The sequence below is a fragment of the Rhynchophorus ferrugineus genome, unplaced genomic scaffold, assembly GCF_030347505.1.
Source record: "Rhynchophorus ferrugineus isolate W39M unplaced genomic scaffold, kcgeb_rfMv2 rfM1, whole genome shotgun sequence".
In the NCBI taxonomy this organism is placed as follows: domain Eukaryota; kingdom Metazoa; phylum Arthropoda; class Insecta; order Coleoptera; family Curculionidae; genus Rhynchophorus; species Rhynchophorus ferrugineus.
In genome coordinates, this window is record NW_027472580.1 from 5720961 (window position 1) to 5748598 (window position 27638).

Here is a 27638-nt window from a genome sequence, read left to right on the forward strand (position 1 = left end):
TCATCTTCATGGCATAAGCTATTCTTTTATAAGAATTAAGTTTTTGCATGTATTATCATTATTTTCTCAGTTAGGAATTTTTCAGTGTATAACATTCCAAATTTTCCTTATCTTTCTGATAATAATGTTGGCTCGGTAACAAACAAATCATCGATGATGTGCTAAATCAGAGCTCAATGGCAATCAGAAAGAGCATCATCTGGCGAGAATTCCAGCTGCGACAAAGTATTTGTATAGTCTCTCAATAAGTATTATTGGTTGATTTCTGTTATATAATATAACCATCCTAACATGTAGAAGATCACTTCAGTAAGTGATCTGCTGTACAATTTATACTGTAAATCTTATTCTAGATACTATTCTAACTTATTTTAAAGCCTATCCTAACTTATTCTAATACTATTCCAACTTATTCTAGAAATTATTAAATTTCACTCTATGTGTCTATTAACCAGTTCGTATGGTAGTTTGCGTTTGAGTCTACGCACTTCACTGTCATCGCGCACATATAACTGTCTGGCTAGTGCATTAGGATGCACTAATAGTCTTTCAGAGTACCTCGCACTAACACTTCGAATCAGACTCATTATGAGTTCTGTGGGGATATCGCGTTGAACCAGTTTGTTGGACACGTAATATGGGGCATCGACGATGACTCGCAACGCTATATATATTATGTTAGATTTGCTAGTAGTACCCCACAGTTCAATATCATAGGTCCAGATGGGCCTAAGTATTGGCTTATACAGAAAAACCTTGTTATCTAATGATAATTTAGATTTACGCCCTATTAGCCAATACATTTGGTTTAGTTTAAGCCCAAGCTGTTTGCGTTTTGTCACTATATGTTTTTCCCAAGTCAGACGTCGATCAAAATACATTCCCAGATATTTAACGCTGTCTGCGTGCGGAAGTTCATGATTATTCAATTTTACTGAGAGACATGTTCTTCTGCAAAGGGTGAATGTCATATAGGTAGATTTTGTCTCATTTGTTTTGATACGCCACGTTTTCAACCACAATTCCACTTTGTTAAGATAAAGTTGGAGGTTTTTTGTGGCTGATATTGGATCCTCGTGTGATGATGAAACCGCTGTATCGTCAGCATATGTTGAAACAGTAGTGTTTCGTAAGGTCCGTAGGTCAGCTGTGTATATAAGATATAACAATGGGCCGAGAACACTGCCCTGCAGAACATCCGAATTTATGGGCCATAGGTCAGTCTATTCGTCACCCTGTTTGACAATAAAATGTCTGTCTGATAGGTACGATTTCAACAATTGAAAGTGCGTATGGGGCAAAAGCTTTTTCAATTTAACATGCAGTCCAGTATGCCACACCTTGTCGAAGGCCTGAAAAATATCGAGAAGTGCAGCGGAGCAATATTTTTTATCGTTTAAATTTTTGTTAATTCGGTTGACTATTCTACGTATTTGTTCTGTTGTTCCGTATTTATTACGGAAGCCAAATTGATGGTCTGGAATAATATTTCTCTCTTCTGCGATTAATATTAATCTCTTAATGTATAGTTTTTCGAAAAGTTTTGAGATGATAGGTAACTTAGGCTTATAGGACGATAAGAGGAGACATCTTCTGATTTTTTCCCAGGTTTAAGAATCTTAATGATTTGAGCCACTTTCCAAGTGCTAGGAAAATAATTAAGTCTTTAATTTGATGCACTTTCCTGAGAGCTCTTTCAAGATTCTTCCAGTAATTAGGTTAAAACCGGGAGCTTTTTTAACTTTGATTTCTTTAAGTATTGTTTCTTTTACTTCTTTAACTGTAAATTTCTTATGTGGCAGAATTTGTAAAGTATGACTGAGTCTTATCATGCGATATGGCTTTGTGTTTGTTCTTTGCTATTGTTGGTATTTTTTTTACAACAACAATCATTTTTTCCAACTGACCTCGGTAGACATCTGCAGTAACAGTTTTATTCGGTTTTAGCAACCCGTAATACACTACATCAGCAAAATTTGATGGTCATGAATATTTCCCATTACATGTAAACGTCTGAAAACAGTTGATTCATGAACTTCTATGCTGCTTGCATAATAATTATCGTCTCTATACGCAGAATGACCCAATAAAACTAAACGGAAGTCTGTCCTGGTGATTGCAATATTATCATCTTATAAATATAATATCGATTCATTTGTTTTTATCAATCTAAATTGAAAGACTTTGGTTAAAATTATTTTATTGTGAAATTTTTCCTTGAGTTGATAAGGAATTTATTTTCTGGTTTAGATTATTTTAATATCAGTATTATTGTTTAGATTTAATTAATGTTATCATATTGAATAATATATAAATATACATATAAAATTATGAATGATGAATATGATTATGAATAAATATATGAATTTTCTAGCAGAAAAATTAACTTTTTGTTGTTTGCCTTAACGTTAATTAAAGTAATAGTATTTGTTGATATTTTAAGTAATATACATCTGTATTATTAGGTCGTTAATTTGAAACAGAAACTAAGAACTGTTAAATATATTTTTCTTTGTGAAAATAAGATGCGCGCCGAAGTTACTGAAAAGCCGATCAATTTTAAATAAAAAATTGAATAAACTATTTTTTTTTAATAATATTTTTCTTTTTAACAAGCTCTGTATTTATAACACTACACAACTTTTAAAGAAATTATATATACTGGAGAAGTTTTTTTTACCACCTGTTTGGGATAGACTGTGTAGTAAGTTTAAAAAAAATACAATAATACTTTACAATTATATTTCATCATTCAGTATATTCTCTTTGAACTTGTCCCGTACCAGATATTGTATTTCCAGATAACAAGAGTGGCGCTGTTTGTTTGTTGTGATGCTGAGAAAAGTCAAAAGTCAAAGGGAGCTAAATTTAGCGAATAGGAACAGTTATGTTTTTTTTCTATAGACTAGATCTTTTCTTGTGAATTTGTATCTTATAGGTTCAACATTTTATAATAATATTTCATCTAAAGCCTTTTGAGCTGATTTCATTACTTTCTAGCTTCTTGTCTTGATTTAAAGTGTACCATCATGGTTTCCCATGACTTGTTGTCTTACATAGTGCTGTAAACACAACTCTGATACTATTTAATGTGGTCTGCAAAAGTGTTGTTGTTTCATTGTTAGGTAATGTGGAATTCTTTATACATAGCGATTGAAAAACAACGAGAATTTATTCAAATTGTGTCCTTAATTAGCCATTAACATACATGACATGTCTCAAATTCTTTTTCGCACAAAATTATATTAGTGTCTATGTTTTTTGATCAGAGGGTTTTTTGATCTATTGGTGACATTGCAAGATATCAATGTATACAACTGTTAAAAACCTAACCTAACTATTATATTCGATGGTTTTTACAATTCTCTAGATAAAATAACAATTTTCTATTTTAATATTATTGAGTTAACCAGTGTATACTTGCATACTATTACATTTTCAATATTCATAACTTTTGTCTAGTGGTAAAGAACCAACCAACCGAAATATGCAAAAAGAAGCAAAATGGGTGCCACACCAATTGAATGAAAATCTTATTTCGAAGAGTTTAAACACAGCAATTTAATTTTTTTGTAGCGTATTGCAAAAAAAGCACTTTCGCTACGACAATCACAAGCTCAAGAAGTCATAGGTTAGACCAGGAGGGGCATCCATATCGACACTGACCAGGAATATTCATGGCCTTCCTGCGCATATGGTAGGAACAGCAAGGTGTGGTGTATTACGGGCTGCTAAGATTCAGGTAGTACCGGAATAGCATCTTCTTACTACCACTTGTTTAGTTTTGAAAGTTAGTTTTGAATTGATGAAGAAGTACGAAAAAGGATGGATTGGATGGTCAAACTCACATTGTTTTTTCTATACAGTATAATTATGTTGCTATAGGGATGGAGAAATTGATAAAACATACTTCGATTAATGTTTATAGCAAAGTAAAATAATTATTAAACAAATTATTAACATAGTTAATATGTTCACCTTTAACATTTCATACCATATACGAAGAAAGAGAACAATACGTGGATTCAGTAGATTAGATAATTATGTTCCTAATAAGAATAACTTCAGTAGATTAGATAATTATGTTCCTAATAAGAATAACTTCAAAACAAAATATTTACTCATAATTTTATAGCAAGGCTGTTTTCTTGCTTGCTTCTTCAACACGCCGATATTTGATCTTGTTATTGTAATTGTATTATATAATTTTTTGTACGAAAGCCACAAAACGATGACGCATTACATCTAAAAAAGCAAAACTGTCATTTCCTGGCAATGTTACTATCCGCTAGTATCTGAAAATAATCTGCTTACTCATTATGTCTTATAGTAATTCATTCTAGCGAGCTTCGATCGCCTTTGAGAACTTACGCTACCACCGACTGGAAATTATTCAACAAAAACCTTCACGTCTTCTCCGGTGCAATATTGTCACCGAATATTACGTGCATTGAATATCGATTAGGACGTTTCTTTTCTCTGTCGTTAGTTGATCATTTGCATGACTAGACGAAATATTTAATAAAGCTAATACTTTTACTGATTTTTTCTAAAATAGTTTAATTTGTGACTAATAATTTGTAATAATATTTTATTTCCTCGGACACAGCAATGAACCCGGCTTTTAATTGGCAGTCTAGACAAAATTACAGGATCCCTAAGCGCTAAAACTCTCTCAAAACTTACACTATAACCTTTAGCGTGATGTTTGCGTGGCTACTGTTCCATGCTGGTATTACGTGCAACGTGGAAAGTGAAATTAATGGTTTTCTTTGAGCTTGTGTTTGGTTATTTTTGTTTAAACGTAACACGAGAAAAGTGTGTGAGAATAGGCATGGTGACAGTATCAGGAATCTCTAAAATTATTTAGTGAAGTAGGATTAATAGATTTAAAAAGTGGGCTGGATCCAGCCCGACTGAGTGTTTATTAAAAGTATATTTAGTTTAAAATTAAAAGTGAAATTACTGAGATTTTATCAGAAACAAGCGCTACGAAACATTGACGTCATCGTTTCCTAACCATCATATTTGCATTTGACTGCATTTTTGAACATTTGAACTTTCTAGCGCGCTTCGATTTTATTTGGATTATTCATCTGATATTTCACATATGAAAAATGGTTTTGTGCAGCATTTCTGCAGATGTATCATTGCAAATAATTTAAATTTGCCCACAATCGATTGTGACCATACCTGAATAATGTCTCGTATGTTTTTTAGTAATAATTAGTGTTGGGAACAATCGACTGAAATCGACTATCGACTGTTCAGTATATGACTACTTTTTACTATCGACTATTTCAGTCGCTATTTTTGGTTCTATTAGTTCATTCGAGTGATTTTTAACGTTCTGGCCTTCCGCCCTAGCCGCGACCTTGAAAGTACTGCGCTGAATTTATGCTTATATAGATTTATATGTAATATATGTGGTTTTATGTTTTTTTTAAATAGTTTTTTTGTGAATAACTATATATTGTAAATTAATATAGCAACATTTTGGAATGCTGGTTTTCGAGGACGAAAAAATTAAATTGTAAATGATAAATAGTAAGATACTTTTGACTGGTATAATAGGTAATACTTTTTTGATAAACTTTCACGATTTTTGTCCAAGCCTCTTGTTTGTCGAAGCTTTTTTCCTAAAATCTTGAATACTAAGATTAGGTTACAAAGGTTTCAGAAATTGCATAGATTCAAAATATTCGAAGAAAGTAGCAGTTGTTAAATTTATTTTAAAAATATCAACCGTAAAGGGGTGAATAAATTATATTAAATATTTGTAATAAATACATTTTCTGATAGGAAAACTCTATTTTAATATTCAACAATTTATTTTGTTGGCTATTATGAAGCACACCACAGTTTCTATTATGAAGCACACCACAGTTTTTATTTGTTAACGAATGGACTATCTTAACAGAATGTGTTCAATTTTTAAAGCCCATTGAAATAATGACCACTGAGTTATCTGGTGAAAGATATCCGAACAATGTCTTTAATTATTTGGTTAATAAGAGGACTGCAACGTTCCAACAAATCCAGGATTTTAACAAGTGAATGAGAAAAAAATGACAAAATTGTGTATTAGTTGTCAACAATAAAAGACTGGAAATTTTAGAAATGAATATGATATGCGGGAAATCCACATTTTTAGATCCTAGATTTAAAAAAGCAGGATTTGGTATTGCAAAGAATGCTTAGGCGATACAAAAAGTTATTACAAAAGAGGTATCTTCCATTCTAACTTCAAAAAATACAAATATAGTTCCACAACTCGAAATTCAAGACAAAACTACTGACCAAGAATGTATTGATATCTGGAGATATTTTGATGAAAAAATGGCTAGAATGAAAGAAATAATTACTCCAAGTACTGCAGCAACTTTACAGATTTAGCAGTATTTGGAAATTCCATTTATTGGGCGTTTAGAAAACCTATTGGATTTTTGGCAAGCCCATAAAATGAAACTACCTGAATTATATCAGTTACACGTAAAATATTCCTCTATTCCCGCAACATCTGTCCCCTGGGAACGAGTTTTTTCAAAATCTGGGCAAATAATTAACGATCGAAGAAATCGCCTCGAGAAAAGTTGAACATGATAATATTCACAGTAATTTAAAAATATTTCCGTTCAAAAATAAATAAAACTTTGATTTAAAAAGGGCCTGGTAGTTATTGTATGGTCATTTTTAGGTTCATCATGGATTAGATTTTTCAATGATTAGGTATACGTTTATATTTTATTTAGTAATTATGGTTATTGAACATCGTTGGTTTTTAGGTTTTATTTAAGTTGTTTTGTACTATTTGTATTTATGATGCTATGTTATTTAAAAATGCAATTAATGTATTAAAACAGGATAAAACGTTTGTGTTGTTATTATTCCATTCCTTTTTACACATCCAGAGAACATTCATTATAAACGTAATCCTACTTTCTTTAAAATTATATTATTTATTACATGATAATAGAGATTAGTTTTTTTTCCTTTTATTTTTTAAAGTTATCACGTGAATGAATATATATATATACATCTCTATCTCGCTTATACTACTATTGAAGAAAATAAAGACACTTAAAATTAACTGCTGCAAGCATTTATCTCCTTCCTTTCCTATCTCACATTTTATACAGACAAGAATTCGTACATCTTCGTCTGACATCACGAATGGAAAAAAATAGTCGAACCGTGCATTTGACTGAAAATAGTAATAACTATTTTCAGTCGCTATTTTTTTGACTATCGACTGTTTTAACTGTTTTGGGACTATCGACTGTTTCAACTGTTTTCAGTCGATAGTTCCCAACGCTAGTAATAATCCATTCTTCTAAATATTTTTCGTAATCAATACGATACTTGATACTGAAGAAACAGTAAATATATGTAAAATGACAGTCAACAATATCGACAAATGAGCTAGAGACTGGAAAATACAGCAGCTTAATAAAGAAGAGGGATATCCAATACTTCAAACATAATTAGCGAAATACGTGGGAATCTCATGGTAGTTCAAACGTTTGACAAAAAAGAGAATTTGAGATTAAAAATCGAAAGCTCTCTGAACTCTAATGAATCGAACCAAAAACGCACATCATTTTTAGTCAAACATAAGTCTTATTGTTTCTTGATCACCGTAGTATTCTTGATACTTACCTCTTTATATTTTATTACCCAATTTTGTGATTTACTTCCAGAAAATTTTAAATACAACCCAAAATATCAACCATAAATCATTCAAGATCCTTCCGTTTTTACAGCCATATATTTAAACTGTTATACAATATAAATTATTTATAATAATTATATGTTATATAATCGAATGCGGCATGCTATTTAATAATTATTTATTGCCTTGACATTGCATAAGTTTGTTGTCTCTAAATATGTCAAGTTTAATTGAACGTTTATAACTGCTATTAATAACCATTTTATTACTTATCGTACTTCATAATACATAAAGCCGGATTTTTATTTGACTATTTCCTTATGTATCAAATATAATTAATATTAATATATATTTTTCATTGCATAGTAAGTATAATGTATTCATTTAACATTAATGTGCCATGAATATTTAAACTGTAATAATATATTTTTTAGTCTTTTAATTTACATATTTTCGACCACTTTCATTAGTTCAATTAATTTCAGAGCAATTATTATGAATGATGTGAGTACTTTCGGTGATATCATTGAACAGTTTATGGCGTGAAAGGAGGAAATTAAAATACAAGTGAAGTAATGCTTTTTGACGTGATTTCATCTTTCTGTGGTTGGTGTATTGGAAAATTCTAGCTTGTTCTTGGTGGCCAGCATAATTATCGCTGGATAATTTTATTTTTTACATATATTTTTGTTTATTTCTTAATATATTATTACTAGTCGTTGCCTTGTAACTTATAATTTGTCTCTACAGTGCCTTAAAATTAAATACTTATCTAGGAAATCCCATTGGCCTTACTTAGTCTCTGATAAAATAAAAGCTATAACAAAAAATCGCACAGTTTGTTTCGCTCGAGTCTGCGTCCTAGTTCAGTGCTCTCCAAGAGTTACAGCACTTACAGCAGGTGTTAACATGGTAGTGAAGCCTTCACTTTTTTTAATTTACTCTTTGATATATTTAATTATTCCAGAGGTATTGTCGATGCATTCAGATACTATAGAAACAATTATTTACACTGAGACTTTCGGATTCCCACTAGACAGTCATAGAGAAAATGAAGAGATTGGCAACAAGATATGATGAAAGAATCCACGTTTGGAAAATAATGAACTAGGATATGGACTCAAGAGACCCAAACCGTTTGATTTTTGTAGTTGGGTAGTGATATGTACTAAGTGGTAAAAATATGTTAAGTGTTACTAACTTTTATTTTATTTTATTAGAAACTAACAGGTCAATTGAAAAGTCCCCTGCCTACCCTAGTAAAATACATATTTTTGCCAAAACTAGTTTTTTTATTCAACATAATTCCCTTCAAGGGTGATACACTGATTATAGCGACACTCCAACTTTTCGATGCCATTTTGGTACGACGATTTGTACTTTGCCTCAAAATAGGCCTCAGTTTCGGCGATACCTTCTTCATTTGATGAGAATTTCTACCCAGCGAGCATTCTTTTGAGATCTGAGAACAGGAAATAGTCGCTCTGGGCCAGATCTGGAGAATACGGTGGATGAGATAGGAATTCGATGCCCTATTCATGGATTTTTGCCATTGTTTTCACTGACTTGTGACACGGTGCATAGTCAAGGCAATCAATGAAAACTATTCCTTGCGCATCCCAAAATACAGACGCCATAACCTTGCCGACTGTTGCGTTTTCCACGCTTTAGAGCGGGTTCATCGTGTGCAGTCCACCCATGACTGTCGATTGGACTTCGGACTGAAATGACGGGGCCATGTTTCATCCATTGTCACATATCGATGCAAAAACTCTTATTGCACTTGATCATCTTCAAATGTTGCTCCGAATCATCAACTCGTTGTTCTTGGTCAAAAATGAGCTCGCAAAAAATTTGTTAGTCTTGTTCTTTGAGCTTTGTGCTTTTAGAAATGTATGGTGATGCTGCTCTGTAATATCCCAAATGTCGATTCCAAATATCCCAAATGTTTCAACATTTTAAAAGTATTCATTTTGATGTCAGTGATAAAAAACGGTCTTAAGGACCAAAAATGTTTCAAGATAATGGTAAGACTCGTTTGACGAAAGCCCAGTTCATACTCTGAAGGAACGTTAAGGCATCTTAGTAGTTGATGAATTAAGTATTTCCAGATATCTACAGGTGATGGTAAAGATCCGAAAGGAGAAAAAATGGCTACCATACGCATTGTTTCATTACTTACCAGGTAAAAAAATGTTGCGTAATGGTACTGACGATAAATTAAATAAATTGACATCACTATCAAGGCAAATTCACCCTCTTGTATGATTAGCGACACATTGGAGCATAGCATGAGCATGACTGACACACCATTCTGAAAGGCTGAAGGTGTACAAAAAGGGGTTGTTCTTTTTACAGGGTATCACCAGGTTGCCAGAACGATGGGAAAAAGTTTAAAACATTTTTTCAACATTGAATACATTCCCAAGAAACTAATTTTTAAAGTGAATTAATAATTAGTCCTATATTGATTACTTATAGTACTATATTAAAATATTAAGCACTTATTAATAAAGTAAATATATATTTACTATTGAGAGCAAAAAATATATAAAAGACAATTTAATTTCCATAATTTAGTATAAACTTATAATTATACCATTAATATCCCAAAAATGCCGTGTCCAGAATAATTCATTGATTATTTGAGATGATATTGTCGTATCAATGCTAAAATGCACCGGCTGTCGCCTATAAATTCGCAACTTACCACGAAGCTACACACCCTATCCTTGCGTTCAGTATAAATAAAGATAATGTTACTCATTTTTCATCTCGCTACATGTTTTAGGATCGAATTACACGATTTTACGAACTTTTCGAGAAGCCTCCAAATAATCTCTCGGATGTGGTTGGTGTTACTAGTTTTTTTTCTCTTTATCTTCGACGAATTGGTATCGGACGAGATTCAGGGTCATGTCATTTTGCGTCGAACTAGCATTAAAATATTTAAAATGGTTCTTTGCATTAATATTATCGTGGCATTTAAAACACTCGGTTAACATACGGTGGGCTACCTGGCTATTATTTATTGATATAGGTGTTATTTCGACAATGGGTTATTTTAGTAGCACTGAATTAGGTTGACAATTATCTTGATTACCCATTATTGTCAACTGATCTCAGCTATCCAAATACTTGTTCAACAAGATGTAGCATATGATTGGCTAGTAGAGTGCAGGCACACTGAAATAATTTTTTTTTTAAATTAATCTCTTAGAACTTCAACAATCTGTCCGTCAGCAATAAGTACTTTTTAATAAGTATATTTTATGGTCTCCGTTATACAATATAACTATACTGATATGTAGAAGATCTTTTCAGTAAGTGATGTGATTTTCTTTACATCTAAATCTTAGTCTAGATACTATTCTAACTATAATCTCTCCTAACTTATTCTAAATATTATTCTTATTATAATTATATCTCGCTTTATGAGTCTTTTAATCAGTTCGTAGGGTAGTTTGCGTTTGAGCCTACGCACTTTACTATCATCGCGTGCATGTAACTATTTTGCGAGTGCATTGGGATGCACTAACAGTTTTTCATTTCATAATACTTGCACTAACACTTCGAATTCCACTCGATATGGGTTCTAAGGGGATATCACGCTGAATTGGTCTGTTGGAGACGTAATATGGGGCATCGACGATGACTCGCCACACTTTATTCTGGAACCTCTGAAGGATAGCTATGTTACATTTCCTAGTAGTGCCCCACAGTTCAATAGCATAGGTCGAAATAGGCCTAAATATTGACGTGTCACATAAAACCTTGTTATCTGAAGATAATTTAGATTTACGCCTTATCAGCCAATATATTTTTTTTAGTTTAATCCCAAGCTGTTTGCGTCTTGTCGTTATATGTTTTTCCATGTTAAACATCGATCAATATAGATTCCCAGATATTTAATATTGACTGCCTGCTGGATTTCAGAATTCTTAGATTTTACTGAGGGACAAGTTCTTCTATGAAGGATAACATGGGTAGGTTTTGTCTCATTTGTTTTAATATACCATGTTTTCAATCACAATTCGACTTTGTTTAGATGAAGTTGGAGGTTTCTTGTGGCTGATATTGGATTATTGTGGGATGATAAAACTGCTGTATCATCAGTATATGTAGCAGTAGTGTAACAGTAGTGTTTATTGAGGTCGGTAGGTCAGCTGTATTGAATATCCTGCAGTCCAGTGTGCCATACTTTTTCTTTTATATAGTTTTTCAAAAACTTTGGGGAAAATACTTTGGTTAAAATACAATAAAACTTGTATCAATAGATCATGTTGCCCAAACTTACTAATATGCTTTTCTTCTTTACCGAATAACTTAAACTTAACTGAGACATTGAAGTCATTAATTAACACGATCACTAATAAAATATACCAATTCAATAAATCAAATTAATAAATGAAAATTCTATTAATTCTAAACAAAACAATAAAAGTTTGCATTAATAAAAAAAAGTTATTGTTATATGCAACATAAATTATCGTGTGACTGCTAAAACACTCTCCTTGTATGACGTACAGTTACGACGTACACACCCGTTCCTTTCAATCGTCTGTCTAAACACGTTTAATGAATTTTCCTAGATATATTTCACTCGCCACGTATGGGAAGTTCGAATTACCACACTATCGGAGGGTCTGAAAGGGCTTCGAATTGAAATTAGGGTGATTTTTTTTCGGATAGAATATACTATATATATAATTTAGAGATATTTCAATTTACTTTCGGATAATACAGAAGGGGCTTTATTTCAAGGCTTCAAGAGCATTTTGTATGTTACCAGGCGTAAATATCATATTCATTTATTTCATTTTATAATTGCTCGGCCTGTTAATTTTATATGTGCTTATATTTTCCAACGGTAGTATAAGCGAGATCGAGATGTATGTATTTCTTCACGTACTAACTTTAAAAAGAAAAGGAAAAAAATAATTAGTGAATATTTATATTAATAATCAACATGCAATTAAAAATTACATTTTAAACGAACTATAATTACTTTTATATTTGAATATTGTGTGGATTTGTAAAAAGGAATGGAATTTTTCTGTGGAATGGAATAATACTCCAAAAATATTTTATCGTATTTTAATATGTTAGTTGCTATTTTCAAATAATATACTGTATAGATATATCTATATAAATATAGATAATACAATGGAACTTAAACAAAACCTAAAAACTAAATATGTACTTTAGGGTAAAATGATGTGGCTCGGTGAATGGAGGTAAATCGAAATGAAACCGTGGTGTTTACATAATGTGACCGTTATTTATTGGCAATATAAAAAAGATGTGAAAATACAAATAATAAAACGGATGGCAGCGGAGTTACCTGAAGACGAGGCTTGGGCAGTCGATGGTGGCACGTCTTAACCGAACGAGGGTTGAGCACTGAATGACCGAAATACCCTTCAATAATATCCCAGATAAACGTCTCGGGGTTGCCACCAGCTATTCGTTGTCGGGTTCCATTTGGCACCCCGCCCGTGTTCAACATCTGGGATTATATTTCTGGGTATTTTGTAGACCGTTATTCCACGATATAAAATTCGACATGCTCAAGGTCGCTACAGTACAATAACCATAAATACTAAATAAAAATTAAACATACACGTAATCATAGAAAAAAAACTAATTCATGACATAATTAAAAATGATCGCATAATAACTACAAAAACTTTTTTAAATAAAGTAAATGCCTTATTTATTATTGAACGGAAATATTTTTTAACAAAAATCGAGAGAGTAAGTATTAATACTTATCATTTACAATTTTAATCTTTTTACCCTATTACATTAACAATTTTGAAATATATCGTTCCAAAATGCTGCTATATTAATATATAATATATTGTTATTTACAAGCAAACTACCAACAAAATTATAAAACTATATATATTACTTATAAATATATGTATGCATAAATTGTATACATTTTCGTCAAGGCCGCGGCTAGGTCGACAGAACCAGAACGTTAAAAATCAGTCGAATGAATCTAGTAGAACCAAAAATAGTAACTAAATGTACGACTGAAACAGTCGATAGTAAATAGTAACAAAATCAGTCGTACCGAAAATAGCGACTGAAAACAGTCACTGATAAAAAATAGTAAAATCAGTCGAACCAAAAATAGCGACTGAAACAGTCATTAGTAAAAAGTAGTCAATTATTAAACAGTCGATAGTCGATTTCAGTCGATAGTTCCCAACACTAGTCCAGATAAACCACTGTTGGAAACAAGGAGAATCTAAAATATTTAAAAAAGTTTCCTTAAAGTTATACAATTTTTTAAAAAATTATCTAGTTATTTAGATGCACAGTGAGAACATGGCTACGGATGTGCCCATTTATGTTCCCAGGCTATATTTCTGTTTTGTGATTCTAGCTTCAAAAACCGTTGGTCTCTTATATGTATTATCTTGAGAAACGTTTTTTTTTAATAATCAAAACTAATTAATAATACATTATTATTAATGTTGCTGTAAAGTTTTTATAGTAAACAAATACTACACGAATTTTGTTTAAAAAGGACGAAAACTATTTCAAGCGGAACTATTTCATCAGGTTACACATCTGTTAAAGACAGATGCTTAATATTGAACGCAAGCACTTTACATTTACATATTTAAATGTACTGATTTGGAATAAAAAAACACATAGCGTCGTTAAGACATCCGCTGTGGCGTTTTACATAAATAAAAATAATCAACATACACCGAGGAAAGGTTAAAACGTTAAATAACGAAATGGGTATTGTTATTACGTGCTGTGACATTGATATGTGGACTAGTTTAATGGACATTGTTTGGTGTAGGACGGTGAACCGTGGTTGTTCGGATATGTATTTTAAAAATAATTTTGTTCAGAATCAAGTGGTGAAACTAGAAACATTTTTATTAGCTCTGTTTTTTTTGTTATATTATGTTAATTAAATATGGTAATAATAGTGTAATAAAGTGTGATTATTTCTTGTTTTAATGGCACTTTTATTACTCCTAGCGGTTCAACAATCTGCTCAGTGTCAGCATTGAGTATATCTTGTAATTGTTATTTACATGATATTTAGACTACTACTTCAGTAAGTGATGATGAGTAAAAGAAAAGGAACAGCTGACATATACACAATATTTATTTATTAATAAAGTATTGATCTACTATTTAGTTACGAAATGGATTCGTACAGTGTCTGAATAGTTTTCAACGAAATGTTGTCCAATTCTTGTACCAAAACATCGGCGAATTGCTTCAATAATATTGAAGATGGAAATCTACTCTTCACTTTTTGCTATAAAATCTTCCATAACGGTTCATTTATGTTGAGGTCTGGCGATTGTGTTGGTAAGGGAAAATGTTTGATCATATTCTAATGTTCGTCAAGCCAAGACTGAATGGGGGAGCATTACCATCTTGGAATCTGGAAGTGTTTCACCACGATATTGACACCTAAATCATAACAAAACCTTCCTCATGCTTGTTTGTACCTCTTGCCTACACGTTGCTCTTACTTACCTTCTGGAGGAAACAACTATTTCACATACTGTTTCTTTCTGTCATTGCTTACATTGCTGTAGGCTTTTGCCAAACTATAAATATAGTTAGCCATTGATTATGCCTTGTAATATAATTGAACATAAGAGTTGCAATGTATATGTAGAGCCCATGAAATGTCAGAGATATAAGTCCAAAAACTAGAGCTAATCGGTACTTTTCGAGAATTTTTGAATCTATCAAATGAAAATAGATGGGGATTTATTGGTTTATAAGATGACATGCAGTCTTAGCTGAGAAAAATATATTCTTCACACTCTAGAAAAACGACATAAAATAAAAGATAAAGCTTAATGAAAGAGCTTCGATATATTCAAGTATATTTGCGATCTACCACAAAATTAATTGATATTTATTGTATAATTCTTGTCGTGTAAAATTTTTCTTTTCACTTAAAATATATTGTTGTGTATGTTTCAAATGAAGTTCAATTTTTTAAATCAAATTTCTTTTAATTTGATGGACTTGGTCCTGAATATTCTTATATCCATTGAAGAAACTATACCATTGTGTAGGACGGTGAACCGTGGTTGTTCGGATATGTATTTTAAAAATAATTTTGTTCAGAATCAAGTGGTGAAACTAGAAACATTTTTATTAGCTCTATTTTTTTGTTATATTATGTTAATTAAATATGGTAATAATAGTGTAATAAAGTGTGGTTGTTTCTTGTTTTAATGGCACTTTTATTACTCCTAGCGGTTCAACAATCTGCTCAGTGTCAGCATTGACTATATCTTGTAATTGTTATTTACATAATATTTAGACCATTACTTCAGTACAAAAATGATGAGTAAAAGAAAATGAACAGCTGACATATACACAATATTTATTTATTAATAAAGTATTGATCTACTATTTATTTACGAAATGGATTCGTAGAGTGTCTGAATATTTTTCAACGGAATGTTGTCCAATTTTTGTACCAAAACATCGGCGAATTGTTTCAATAATATTGAAGATGGAAATCTACTCTTCACTTTTTGCTATAAAATCTTCCATAACGGTTCATTTATGTTGAGGTCTGGCGATTGTGTTGGTAAGGGAAAATGTTTGACCATATTCTAATGTTCGTCAAGCCAAGACTGAATGGGGGAGCATTACCATCTTGGAATCTGGAAGTGTTTCATCACGATATTGACACCTAAATCATAACAGAACCTACCTCATGCTTGTTTGTACCTCTTGCCTACACGTTGCTCTTACTTACCTTCTGGAGGAAACAACTATTTCACATACTGTTTCTTTTTGTCATTGCTTACATTGCTGTAGGTTTTTGCCAAACTATTAATATAGTTAGCCATTGATTATGTCTTGTAATATAACTGAACATAAGAGTTGCAATGTATATGTAGAGCCCATGAAATTTCAGAGATATAAGTCCAAAACTAGAGCTAATCGGTACTTTTCGAGAATTTTTGAATCTATCAAATGAAAATAGATGGGGATTTATTGGTTTATAAGATGACATACAGTCTTAGCTGAGAAAGAATATATTCTTCACACTCTAGAAAAATGACATAAAATAAAAGATAAAGCTTAATGAAAGAGCTTTGATATATTCAAGTATATTTGCGATCTACCACAAAATTAGTTCATATTTATTGTATAATTCTTGTCGTGCCAAATTTTTCTTTTCACTTAAAATAATATAATTGTTGTGTATGTTTCAAATGAAGTTCAATTTTTTCAATCAAGTTTCATTTAATTTGATGGACTTGGTCCTGAATATTCTTATTTCCATTGAAGAAACTATACCATTTTCATACATCCATATACATTTAATGTTTGCTTGTTTCTGATAACCAACTATTAGTGTAATCTCATCCACTAGGAGATATTTAATATACATTAAAAAAAATTAATCTCCTAGAACGCCAAAAATCTGTCCGTAATATAATATATAAATATAATATAACCATCATGACATGTAGAAGATCACTTCATTAAGTGATCTGCTGTACAACTTCTAGTCTAAATCTTATTCTAGATACTATTCTAACTTATTTTAAAGTATACCTTAACTTATTCTAAGACTATTTTAGCTTATTCTAGAGATTATTAGATCTCACTCTATGTATCTATTAATTAGTTCGTATGGTAGTTTGCGTCTGAGCCTATGCACTACACTGTCATCGCGCACATTTAACTGTTTGGCGAGTGCATTGGGATACGCTAATAGTTTTTCAGAGTACTTCGCACTAACACTCCGAATCACACTCGTTATGGGTTCTATGTGGATATCGCTGAATTAGTTTGTTGGAAACGTAATATGGGGCATCGACGATGACTCGCAACACTTTATTCTGGGACCTCTGTAGAATATATATGTTAGATATGCTAGTAGTACTCCGCAGTTCAATACCATAGGTTCAAATGGGCCTAAGTATTGACTATACAGCAAAACTTTGTTGATTGACAGCAGATAGTATTACGAGGTATTAAATCAAATCGGGTACAATCTATAAATAAAGTAATGTTGAATCCTTTTCTTTTCGGTATGTGTCATTTCGTCGAAGTGCGAGCGAACATTTTTTCAATACATCAAAAATATCTGAATTTGTACCAAGTAAATAACATTCAGGGGATGTTTTGCTTTTTTACTTTAATTCGAATTAAAAGAGGACTGAAAGTCATCGAATTCTGTGTGAAGCTTATGAAAACTACGCTCCATCGATTTTTAAAAATGGTGATTTTGACACCGAAGGCAAAAAATGTTCAACATTTATATATCAATATAGTGTTCAATAGTCAAAATAACAAAGACAGTTGTGGACAGCACAAAAAAATGTGAACACGAGGAGTTGAAGGCATTATTCGATGAAGCCATCTCCCTATTGATGGCTATCGACTGCAACTGAAGCGCTTGAGTGGAACATTGGGTGAGAAGCGGCCGGAATACTAACAAAGACACAAGAATGTCATTAGTCATCATGACAACGCTCAACCACAGGTTGCAAAACCAGTGGAAATATACTTGGAAATATTAAAATAGGAAAATACTACCCCGGCCAACCTATTCTTGAGACTTTGCTCCTTCTGATTACTACTTGTTCGAACATATGGGTCGCGACCTGTCTGAGTAGCGCTTCAATTGTTATGAAGATACCAAAACATTGGTCGGTTCGTGGATAGCCCCAAAAGATACATCGTTCTTTCAAGATGGAATCAGTAAACTGCGTAAAAGATGGGAAAAGGTAGCGGCTCTTGATGGGCAACACGCAAGAAACTTTAAAACTAATTATGATCCTAAAATATATGATAGGTTTCAGTTTCAGTTCTTGCTCCAAAATGCGTTATTTATATAGAGTTGTTTAGTATAATATTAAATAATTCTATTCATATTAAATAACATTATTATAACCGAATGAGTACAGTATTGATATTTTATAGTTCGCTTGAGAGGATATTAGGTACATGTGGGAATATGATTAATCATATTTCCTACTTTTAATCAAAATTTCACTAATGTGTATAATTTTACTATACCAATAAAGGTAATGCGGTGATTTATACAAACGTCTTAAATAAGAGTTTTTATTTATGACAAAAACACTAAGGAACAATAGATTTTCGTGCAAGTTTACGACAGAAGCAATGAAAAAATTGATGTCAACACACCACATGACTAGCACGTTCCGAAATTTCATGCTAAACCAAATCGAACATGATCATTTTTTGAAAATTCTCTTTTAATGTGCAGAGAACAGCAACCGCATCGACTTTTTTTCGAAGTACACGACGATTAAATCTGAGACCGATACTGCCACGATACCTTTATGGATTTTACGCTTGATTGATTGAGGATTGTTGTTGGTTTCAGGGTGGTTTGGTTCACACCATTACGGTTGGATTTTACGGTTAATTAGGTCGCTACACGTTGAACATAAAAGAGAAAAAAAATTATTTAGTTTTTTTAATATGGATTTTGGTTAATACAGTGAATGTAATTATTATAACAAACATTAGATATATGCTTTTATTTTGATATTATTAAACAATATTTTGAGGCATAAGAAAGTATTACCTTCTTGCATATATGCTGATAATTCTTCTTTTTTGGCATGGCAAATAGTGAAACCACTATATTAAAACGGTTCTTACAGATATTTTCCGTAAAATCGTGTGGTAGCCGTTTTTCCCTCCATTTAGGTCTTTCTCTTTGCATATAAAATTATTTAATAGAATAAAAAGATTAAATAATGCAAACAAAGTTGCTTCAAAAAATATGTTAATGAATTATGCCCGGACGCAGACAAAGATTACTCGCTATGGAAAACAACTGAAATTAAACTACCGCCTATTAAAAATGATGAACATGAATGGATTCGACGCAACGATGAAAAAACTAAAATATTAGCAGAACATTTAGCTATATTTTCCGGTCTCTAGTCCGTTTGTAGATCTTATTGACCGCTACTTGTACTAATGGGCAGGAATTGTCTCTGTTATTTATTTTCTGATGAAATTTGCAGAATAAATTAGCATGTTGACACTTTTGATAATAAAATGGAACCAAATATGTTTAACACTATTTTAAGATTTCTATTTATGTTATTCATCATACGAGTGTGCAAATGTGTGCGAAATATAAGTTCAGTTCAGTCATAAGGCGTAAATTCAAGTTCTAGATCGACTACATTTATCACATTATATAACGACATTACTAACCATCGCCTTTCCTAAGAAATACTAATGATCAATGTCAAGTAGATTATTTATATCACTGTTATATTATTTTATTATTTACACGTAATCATAAAAAATAAACATGTGTACTTATAGTAAGTTGAGATTATAAATTATATAAGTTTGACTACGTGTGTGGTCAAATTATATTAAAAGTATATGTGTCTGGTGGAACAGAATTTTTTTCAATGACGTTACGTAAAATGTGGAATGCAGACTGAAGATGAGATGTTATGAGTCACAACATACCGATGCCATGAGTGAAAACATTAATATAATATATTGCTTGTTATCTAAACTAACTGTAACCATGTTGTAATCAAAAGGTTATAATATTATATGTATATTTCTATAGAGTAGTTATTTTTTTAATACATTGAAAAGTAAAACATTTTTCAGTAGATTTATTTTTAAGTTATATAAATATATATTTATATATATATATATATATATATATATATATATATATATATGTATATATATATATATATGTATATATATATATATATATATAAATATATATTTATATATATATATATATATATATTTATAAAGTTAGATCTAATCATAACATTCTTCCTAATGCATTTGTCATATATAGATGGCCCTACTAGAATTAAATCCATATATGCGTTTATATGAATTATAGCATTTTGAGTGAAGCAACTTTTGTTATCGTGAAAAAAATAGATAAAAAGGAATTTCGCGTGTTGATAAAATATTGTTTTTTTGATGGAAAAAGTACAGTTGAAACAAAAACTTGGCTTGATGCCGAGTTTCCCGACGCTGCCCCAGGAAAATCAACCATCAAGGATTGGTATGATAGGTTTAGACGTGGTGAAATGAGCACGGAAGACGGTGAACGCAGTGGACGCCCAAAAGGGGTTGTTACGGACAAAAACATTAAAAAATCCACAAAATGATTTTGAATGACCGTAAATTGAAATTGAATGACATAGCAGACACTCTAAAGATATCAAATAAACGTGAGCATCATATCATTCACAAATATTTGGGTATGAGAAAGCTCTGTACAAAGTGGGTGCCGCGCGAGTTCACTTTTGACCAAAAACAACGACGAATTGATGATTCGGAGTAGTGTTTGAAGATGATCAAGCGTAATAAACCCGAGTTTTTACATTGATATGTGACAATGGATGAAACATGGCTCAATCATTTCACTCAAGTCCAATCGACAGTCATCCGAGTGGACTGCACATGGTGAACCCGCTCCAAAGGGTGGGAAAACGCAACAGTCGGCTGGCAAGGTTATGGCGTTTCTATTTTGGGATGGGCATAGAATAGTTTTCACTAACTACCCTCAAAAAGGAAGGACCATCAACAGCGACTATTATATAGCGTTATTTGATTATTTGATGTACGAAATCGCCGAAAAACGCCCGCGTTTGAAGAAAAAGGAAGTGCTGCTTCACCAAGACAATGTACCGTGTCACAAGTCAGTGAAAACGATGGCAAAAATTCATGAATTTTGCTTCGAATTGCTTCTTCATTCACTTATATTCATCGAGTAACAATTTGAAATAGTTCATCTCTTAATATGGTTTCTTCAAAACTTATTTTACGTACTTTAAGCCATTCCTTAATTTCAGCTTTTGTTAATGAGCTTGTTGGAACCTTTTTCACCAGTGTACTATGGTATGGTGCATTGTCCTTAACAATAACTGGTGAAATAATTGTATTAAATTACGTTTATATTTAAAAAACTACTCACTGTTTTTATACACTCCATATATTTGATCTCTGATAGAGCTAAAATCAAGGAGATCTTGATTCGTCACTCTTTTCGTATCCGGACAGTATCTTTTCGGTGAACCTAATATTATATTGTTTTTCATTTTGGTTTTTTGATTTTGATATTTACTTTGGCATTTTCAGCCAGAGTAATTCCAAATATTAAGCAGAGATTTGAAATTTGTTAGAATAAGTAAAGCTGCAAAACAAAACTTACCGGTTTACAATTTCTAATTATCTTCACTGATGTTTTGAAGAATTTTGCTATGGACATTTGACAACTACACGAATTTTAAAGGCTGATTCGGTTAAATACTCGAACATATCAGACTGCATTGTCTTTTTTTAATCAAAATAATATTTTTTGAATTAATTACTTTAATATGTAGCGACCTTGAGGCATGTCAAATTTTACATCGTGGAATAACTACAAAATACCCAGAAATATAATCCCAGATGTTGAACACGGGCGGGGTGCCAGCAGTACTAACTAGAATCCGACAACGAATAGCTGACGGCAACCCCGAGACGTTTATCTGGGATGTTATTGAAGGGTATCTCGGTCATTCAGTGCTGAACCCTCGTTTGGTTTAAACGTGCCACCATCGACTGCCCAAGCCTCGTCTCCAGGTAACACCGCTGCCATCCGTTTTATCATTTGTATTTTTCACGTTTTTATATAGCCAATAAATAACGGTCACATAATGTAAACACCACTGTTTCATTTCGTTTTACCTCCATTCATCGAGCCACATCATTTAACCTAAAATATATATAAATTTTTAGAATCTTACATTAGATATGCTCAGTACAATCCTAATGCATTAATGTACAATCAAGGCGAGTACGGGATTAATACATCAGTATGTATTTCCTAATTGAACTAGAACTAATCTAGCATACTTAAGCTAAAGTGAAGAATATACTTATAAACAAGTTCGTGCGATTTGGTTCGCTTCAGTGTTCTTGCGTGTGTTGTCGAGTAGCTGTATTGCTTCCACATCGCTATGAATTAGCAATCTTATTTCATCTTTAAGGCGAAATGTTGGATCACTTCGTGTATCTATTTGATTTCAAGGTTATCGGGCAGCTCTGCGTTGGTTAAATAGTGATAAGCATTGGTTATTAATCTTGGAAGTTCGTTTTGGGTGTGTTGGATCACTAGTTGGTTTGATTTATTAGTACAACTCCATATTTGCACACCATAGGTCCAAATTAGCCTTATGATTGACTGATATACCAATCCTTTTGATTTTAGGTCAAGCTGAGAGTATCTTCCGAATAACCAGTAGAGTTATTTTGCCTTGAGCCTAATCTGCTCTGCTTTTTGTCAAACATGATTTTTTTAATTTAACTTACAAGCGAGATATATTCCGAGGTAGTTAGCTGATTCTACTTGAGGGACCGGGCATTCGTCAAGTGATATAATTAGGTTTTTGTCATATCTTCGCAACGCAAAATTAGCATATACAGATTTGGTGCTAGTAAGCTGTATTTTCCAGCAGTCTCTAGTACATTTGTAGGTCTTGTTGACCGCTACTTGTATTTTTTCTTAGACAGATATACATCTTTTGCCATGGTAACTATCAGCACTATAGAGCAAACACAGGAGTTTTTTTAAGCAAAATTATTCGAGCAACTTTAAGACATTCCTGAAAATGTTTGGGTCTCAAACCGGCATTGAATATATGTGTCAACATTTGATTTTTGGTAGCAGCTCTTTTAATAACCCAGATGAAATGTCATCAATTCCAGAAGCCTTTTAGGATATAGATTGTTGTCAATTTCTGTGGCAACTTCCATTGGAAAAATCAGATTTACTGCTACATCAGCCTGGTAAGCAGGATTTGTATCTATTGTAGATTCCATATTATTCGGTTGGAATACGCTAGCTAAGTGTTCCGCGTATAATTCAGCTTTTTCATCGTTGCGTCTAATCCATTCATTTTGATAATTTTTAAGTGCTCTTTTAAATCTCCGAGTCTTGCCTGCTTCCACTTACATATTCTTCGAAGCAACTCTGTAATTAAAATAAACAATCAAAATAATAGCAGTTCATTGTTATTTTGGAACGTATACATTTTTCTTTTTACTGTACTGAGTAAACATGATCAATATCGTGTATTACACATAATTATTAGTCATCCCTTTTCCTCGTCCAAAACCACCGCTGAATTATCGTCTATTTTCCGTTTTCCGACTCTTTATTTGTGGCTGGCGCCCGAGCTGGAGGTCAGATATTTTTATTCTCATTCGGAGTTCTGCGTGATCAATGTCCTCTCTCTCTCGCAGATGCGTCTGTGGTGATTCCACGGCGCCAGAGGCGTCGACGGCCTCAGCAGTTTAAAAAAAACATTGTTTCTTTGTATTCAGCACGGCTCTCGGTTTGGTAGAGTCGTAAATATCGACGTTACCATAAATAAACGTTTTCCGTTACTGGCCGTTGCTGGTCTTTGTTTGAATCATTTGTACGCATGAGGAATGGGTTTTTAAGCTGGTATGTGCGATAGTGTTGGCGCTCTTAAATATGGTGCCAGACCAGTGCGTCTGTTTAATAATAACAACAACAAAAACAAATGCTGTTTATTAGTGTAAGAGCGAGTTTTTGATTTAGATTTTCTGAATAATTTTTTGTCAAATACAAACAAAAGCATGTGCCATTCAAGATCTTCGGGTATTTCGATATTTTAGACCTTTGTTCTTTTTTTTGAAGTGTTGTTTAGTGTGAAAATTAGAGATACACAAAATCAAAAACATACTAATAATTTAAAAAAATTGTTACCATTTATAGTTTTAAATATATTTTATAATCCCCTTTTTACCAACTTTTTGGATATAAAGGCCGGCGCCGGAAAAAGCGATATTACACGCTTTGAACGGCTTCACAGACGCACACAACATAATCCCGAACGAACATGTCGGGTTCCGTGCTAAACATTGGTTCGACGCTTAACTTGGAAGAAATACATACTCGCCAAACGGAAACAACTTGGTCTTAACCTCTACCAAATGTATTGGCGTATTGGTAGAGGTAGTTATCATTAGGTAACCAGATGTTATTGTGTAAATCTATACTCAATCCTGTTTGGTCATATGGAATCCAACTATGGGAAACCGCTAGCAAGTCTAATATATCCATCATACAACGGTTCCAAAATAAAGTGTTGCGTGCCATTGTCGATATTCCTCTAGAACCAATAATGAGTGTAATTCAACGTGTTTTGTGTGAACTACTTTGAAAGAGTGTCATTGCATCCCAATGTACTCGATAATCAGCTGAATATTCAAAGTAACAGTGAAGTGCGTAGACTAAAATGTCTAACACCATCCGATCTGATTATTGGACATATATAGATTTTAGAATAAGCTTTAAAATATGAGTAATTAATTAAAATAGTATTTTTCATAGGAGATCACTTAATGAAGTGGTTTTCTAGATAACATGTATATATAATATAACAATTACTTATTGACCTCTGAGCAGATTGTGGAACTACTAAGAGTAATAATGAAAAATATTAAAATGTGTTACGTCTTTGTAAACTTTTGTCCAAATGCCACTGATACATATTCACAATCTAACGTCATTTAATATATTAGCCTAAGGTTATTTGATACTTACTTCCAAATTCATTGACAATAACCAGTGAAAAGAAACAAATCCGTTAGTAATCCGTAGTAATTAACGGGGTTATTTATATTCACTGTGAATACTACGTCTAAATGTTACCTTCAAAAACAGAAAAAAGTGCGCATTGTTTACTTTCGGATTTTGTAATTATCTCTCGACGATCTGCACAGGTGCGTCGAAATTTCAAGTATTCTGTCTGCTCTTACATTTTAGATTTGTTTATCGCGTTGTCACTCTTGTGAGTGTTTAAAATTATAGCTAAATTATTGAAGCTATAGATAATTCCACAAAAACACATATTTCGAAATTACCAATTCTAAAGTAAATTATTTAAGTCTCAATATTTGCCAGGTTTTGCCCTATCTTTAGAAGAATTCTTCTACTTTCTTGTTCTTGTACTTTCACAGCTGGCCTCGTAGTTATAGTAATCAAGGCAAAGGGACCGTCCTTTATCTACTGTGATAGATGTGTTCACTAGTAATTAGACTGAGTAACATAACAGGTGAATTGAAAAGTCCCTGGCCTACAAGAGTAAACACATTTTTTTGGAAAAATTAGTTTTTTTATTTAACATAATTCCATTCAAGAGTGATACACTGATTATAACGACCCTCCAACTTTTCCATACCATTTTTGTAGTACGATTTGTCCTTTGCTTCAAAACAGGCCTCAGTTTCGCCAATCACCTCTTCATTCGATGAAAATTTCTTCCCAGTGAGTATTCTTTTGAGATATAAGAACAAGAAATAGCCGTTGGGAGCCAAATCTGGAGAATAGGGTGGATGGGGAAGCAATTCGAAGCCTAATTCATGGATTTTTGCCATCGTTTTCACTGACTTATGACACGTGCATTATCTTGGTGAAGCAGCACTTTCTTTTTCTTCAAATGCGGCAGTTTTTCGTCTATTTCGTCTTTCAAATGCTCCAATAACCCTATGTAATAGTCCCTGTTGATGGTGTTTCCCTTTTAAAGGTAGCCAATGAAAATTATCTCATGTGCGTCCTAAAATACAGACGCCATAACCTTGCCAGCCGACTGTTGTGTTTTCCCATGCTTTGGAGCGGGTTCATCATGTGCAATCCACTCGGATGACTGTTGATTGGACTTCGGAGTGAAATGATGGAGCCATGTTTCATCTATTGTCACATATCAATGCAAAAACTCGGGTTTATTAGTTTTTGCTCAAAAGTGAGATCGCGAGGCACCCACTTTGCACAGAGCTTTCCCATATCCACATATTCGTGAATGACATGATGTACACGTTGAGTTGATATCTTTAGAGTGTCTGCTCTTTCATTTAATTTCAATATACGTCATTCAAAATCATTTTGTGGATTTTTTAAATGTTTTCGTCGGTAACAACCTCTTTTGGGTGTTCTGCGTTCACCGTCTTCGGTGCCCATTTCACCACGTCTAAACTACCGATCCTTGATGATTGATTTTCCTGGGGCAGTGTCCGGAAACTCGGTATTAAGCCAAGTTTTTGCTTAAACTGTATTGTTTCCCTTCAAAAAGCAATATTTTAGCAACACGCGAAATTCATTTTTATCCATTTTTTACAATAACAAAAGTGCACTCAAAATGCTATAATTCACAAACTAATGATCCAACAGCTGTCAAATTAATACAGGCATCTTTTGAGGGTTAGGGCTAACTAAAAAATATATAGATTTAATTCTAGTACCCCCATCTATGTGCAATCTCCCTTGTATATAGTTGGAGTTAAGTTTCGTCCGTCTAAACCTCCCGAGGGCGCCCCAAGCGGGTTTATTTGCAACAAGGGGAAATTAAAAACAGGATTTCAATAAAGTATTTTATTTAATTACTAATTAAGTGTAGCAATAAATATTTTCAAAATCAAAAATAAAATATATAGTCTGACATAACTGATAACTTCAGTCTTCTGATTTCCTGGTTGTTGTCCAGTAGCTATATTGCTTATACGTTGTTTTGATTTAGTAAAGTTATTTCATGTTTTAGTCCACAAGTTGCCACAAAGTCTGAGTATGAATTTCTACGGAAAATTGCTACTTAAAATAAAAGACCGTACTAAAATCTATTTCCAGTTTCATTAGAAATTTTCGCCCATGTTTTTATTACTAATTCATTGGTTACTTTTATTTCCTTATAGATGAAATATATTTTTATTCAAAATATTTGTTGCATGTTGCAAAATATAAGAAAACTCCATTCGCTGGTTACTCCAGGCGTTTTTGGATCTAGTTATCAAATAATGATGAATTGAATATTTATAAATTATCACGAATTGATTGACCAGCGCTTCCATCCTTATAGAAATGTAAAACATTGGATTAAACGGCGGATTCTTTAAA

The 27638-nt window shown here is 32.5% G+C and overlaps 2 protein-coding genes across 4 annotated transcripts in view; one reads left to right on the forward strand and one right to left on the reverse strand.

Moving 5' to 3' along the window:
- Positions 1-5741, reverse strand: part of LOC143202927 (hexamerin 70a) — an 89638-nt gene extending 83897 nt beyond the window's left edge. The window contains exon 1 of the mRNA XM_076414926.1: positions 5717-5741. The gene's annotated coding sequence lies outside the window, so the exon portion shown is untranslated. The remainder of the gene's footprint in view (positions 1-5716) is intronic.
- Positions 1-27638, forward strand: part of LOC143202962 (SH2 domain-containing protein 4A) — a 175571-nt gene that overhangs the window by 16084 nt on the left and 131849 nt on the right. The window lies entirely within an intron of this gene.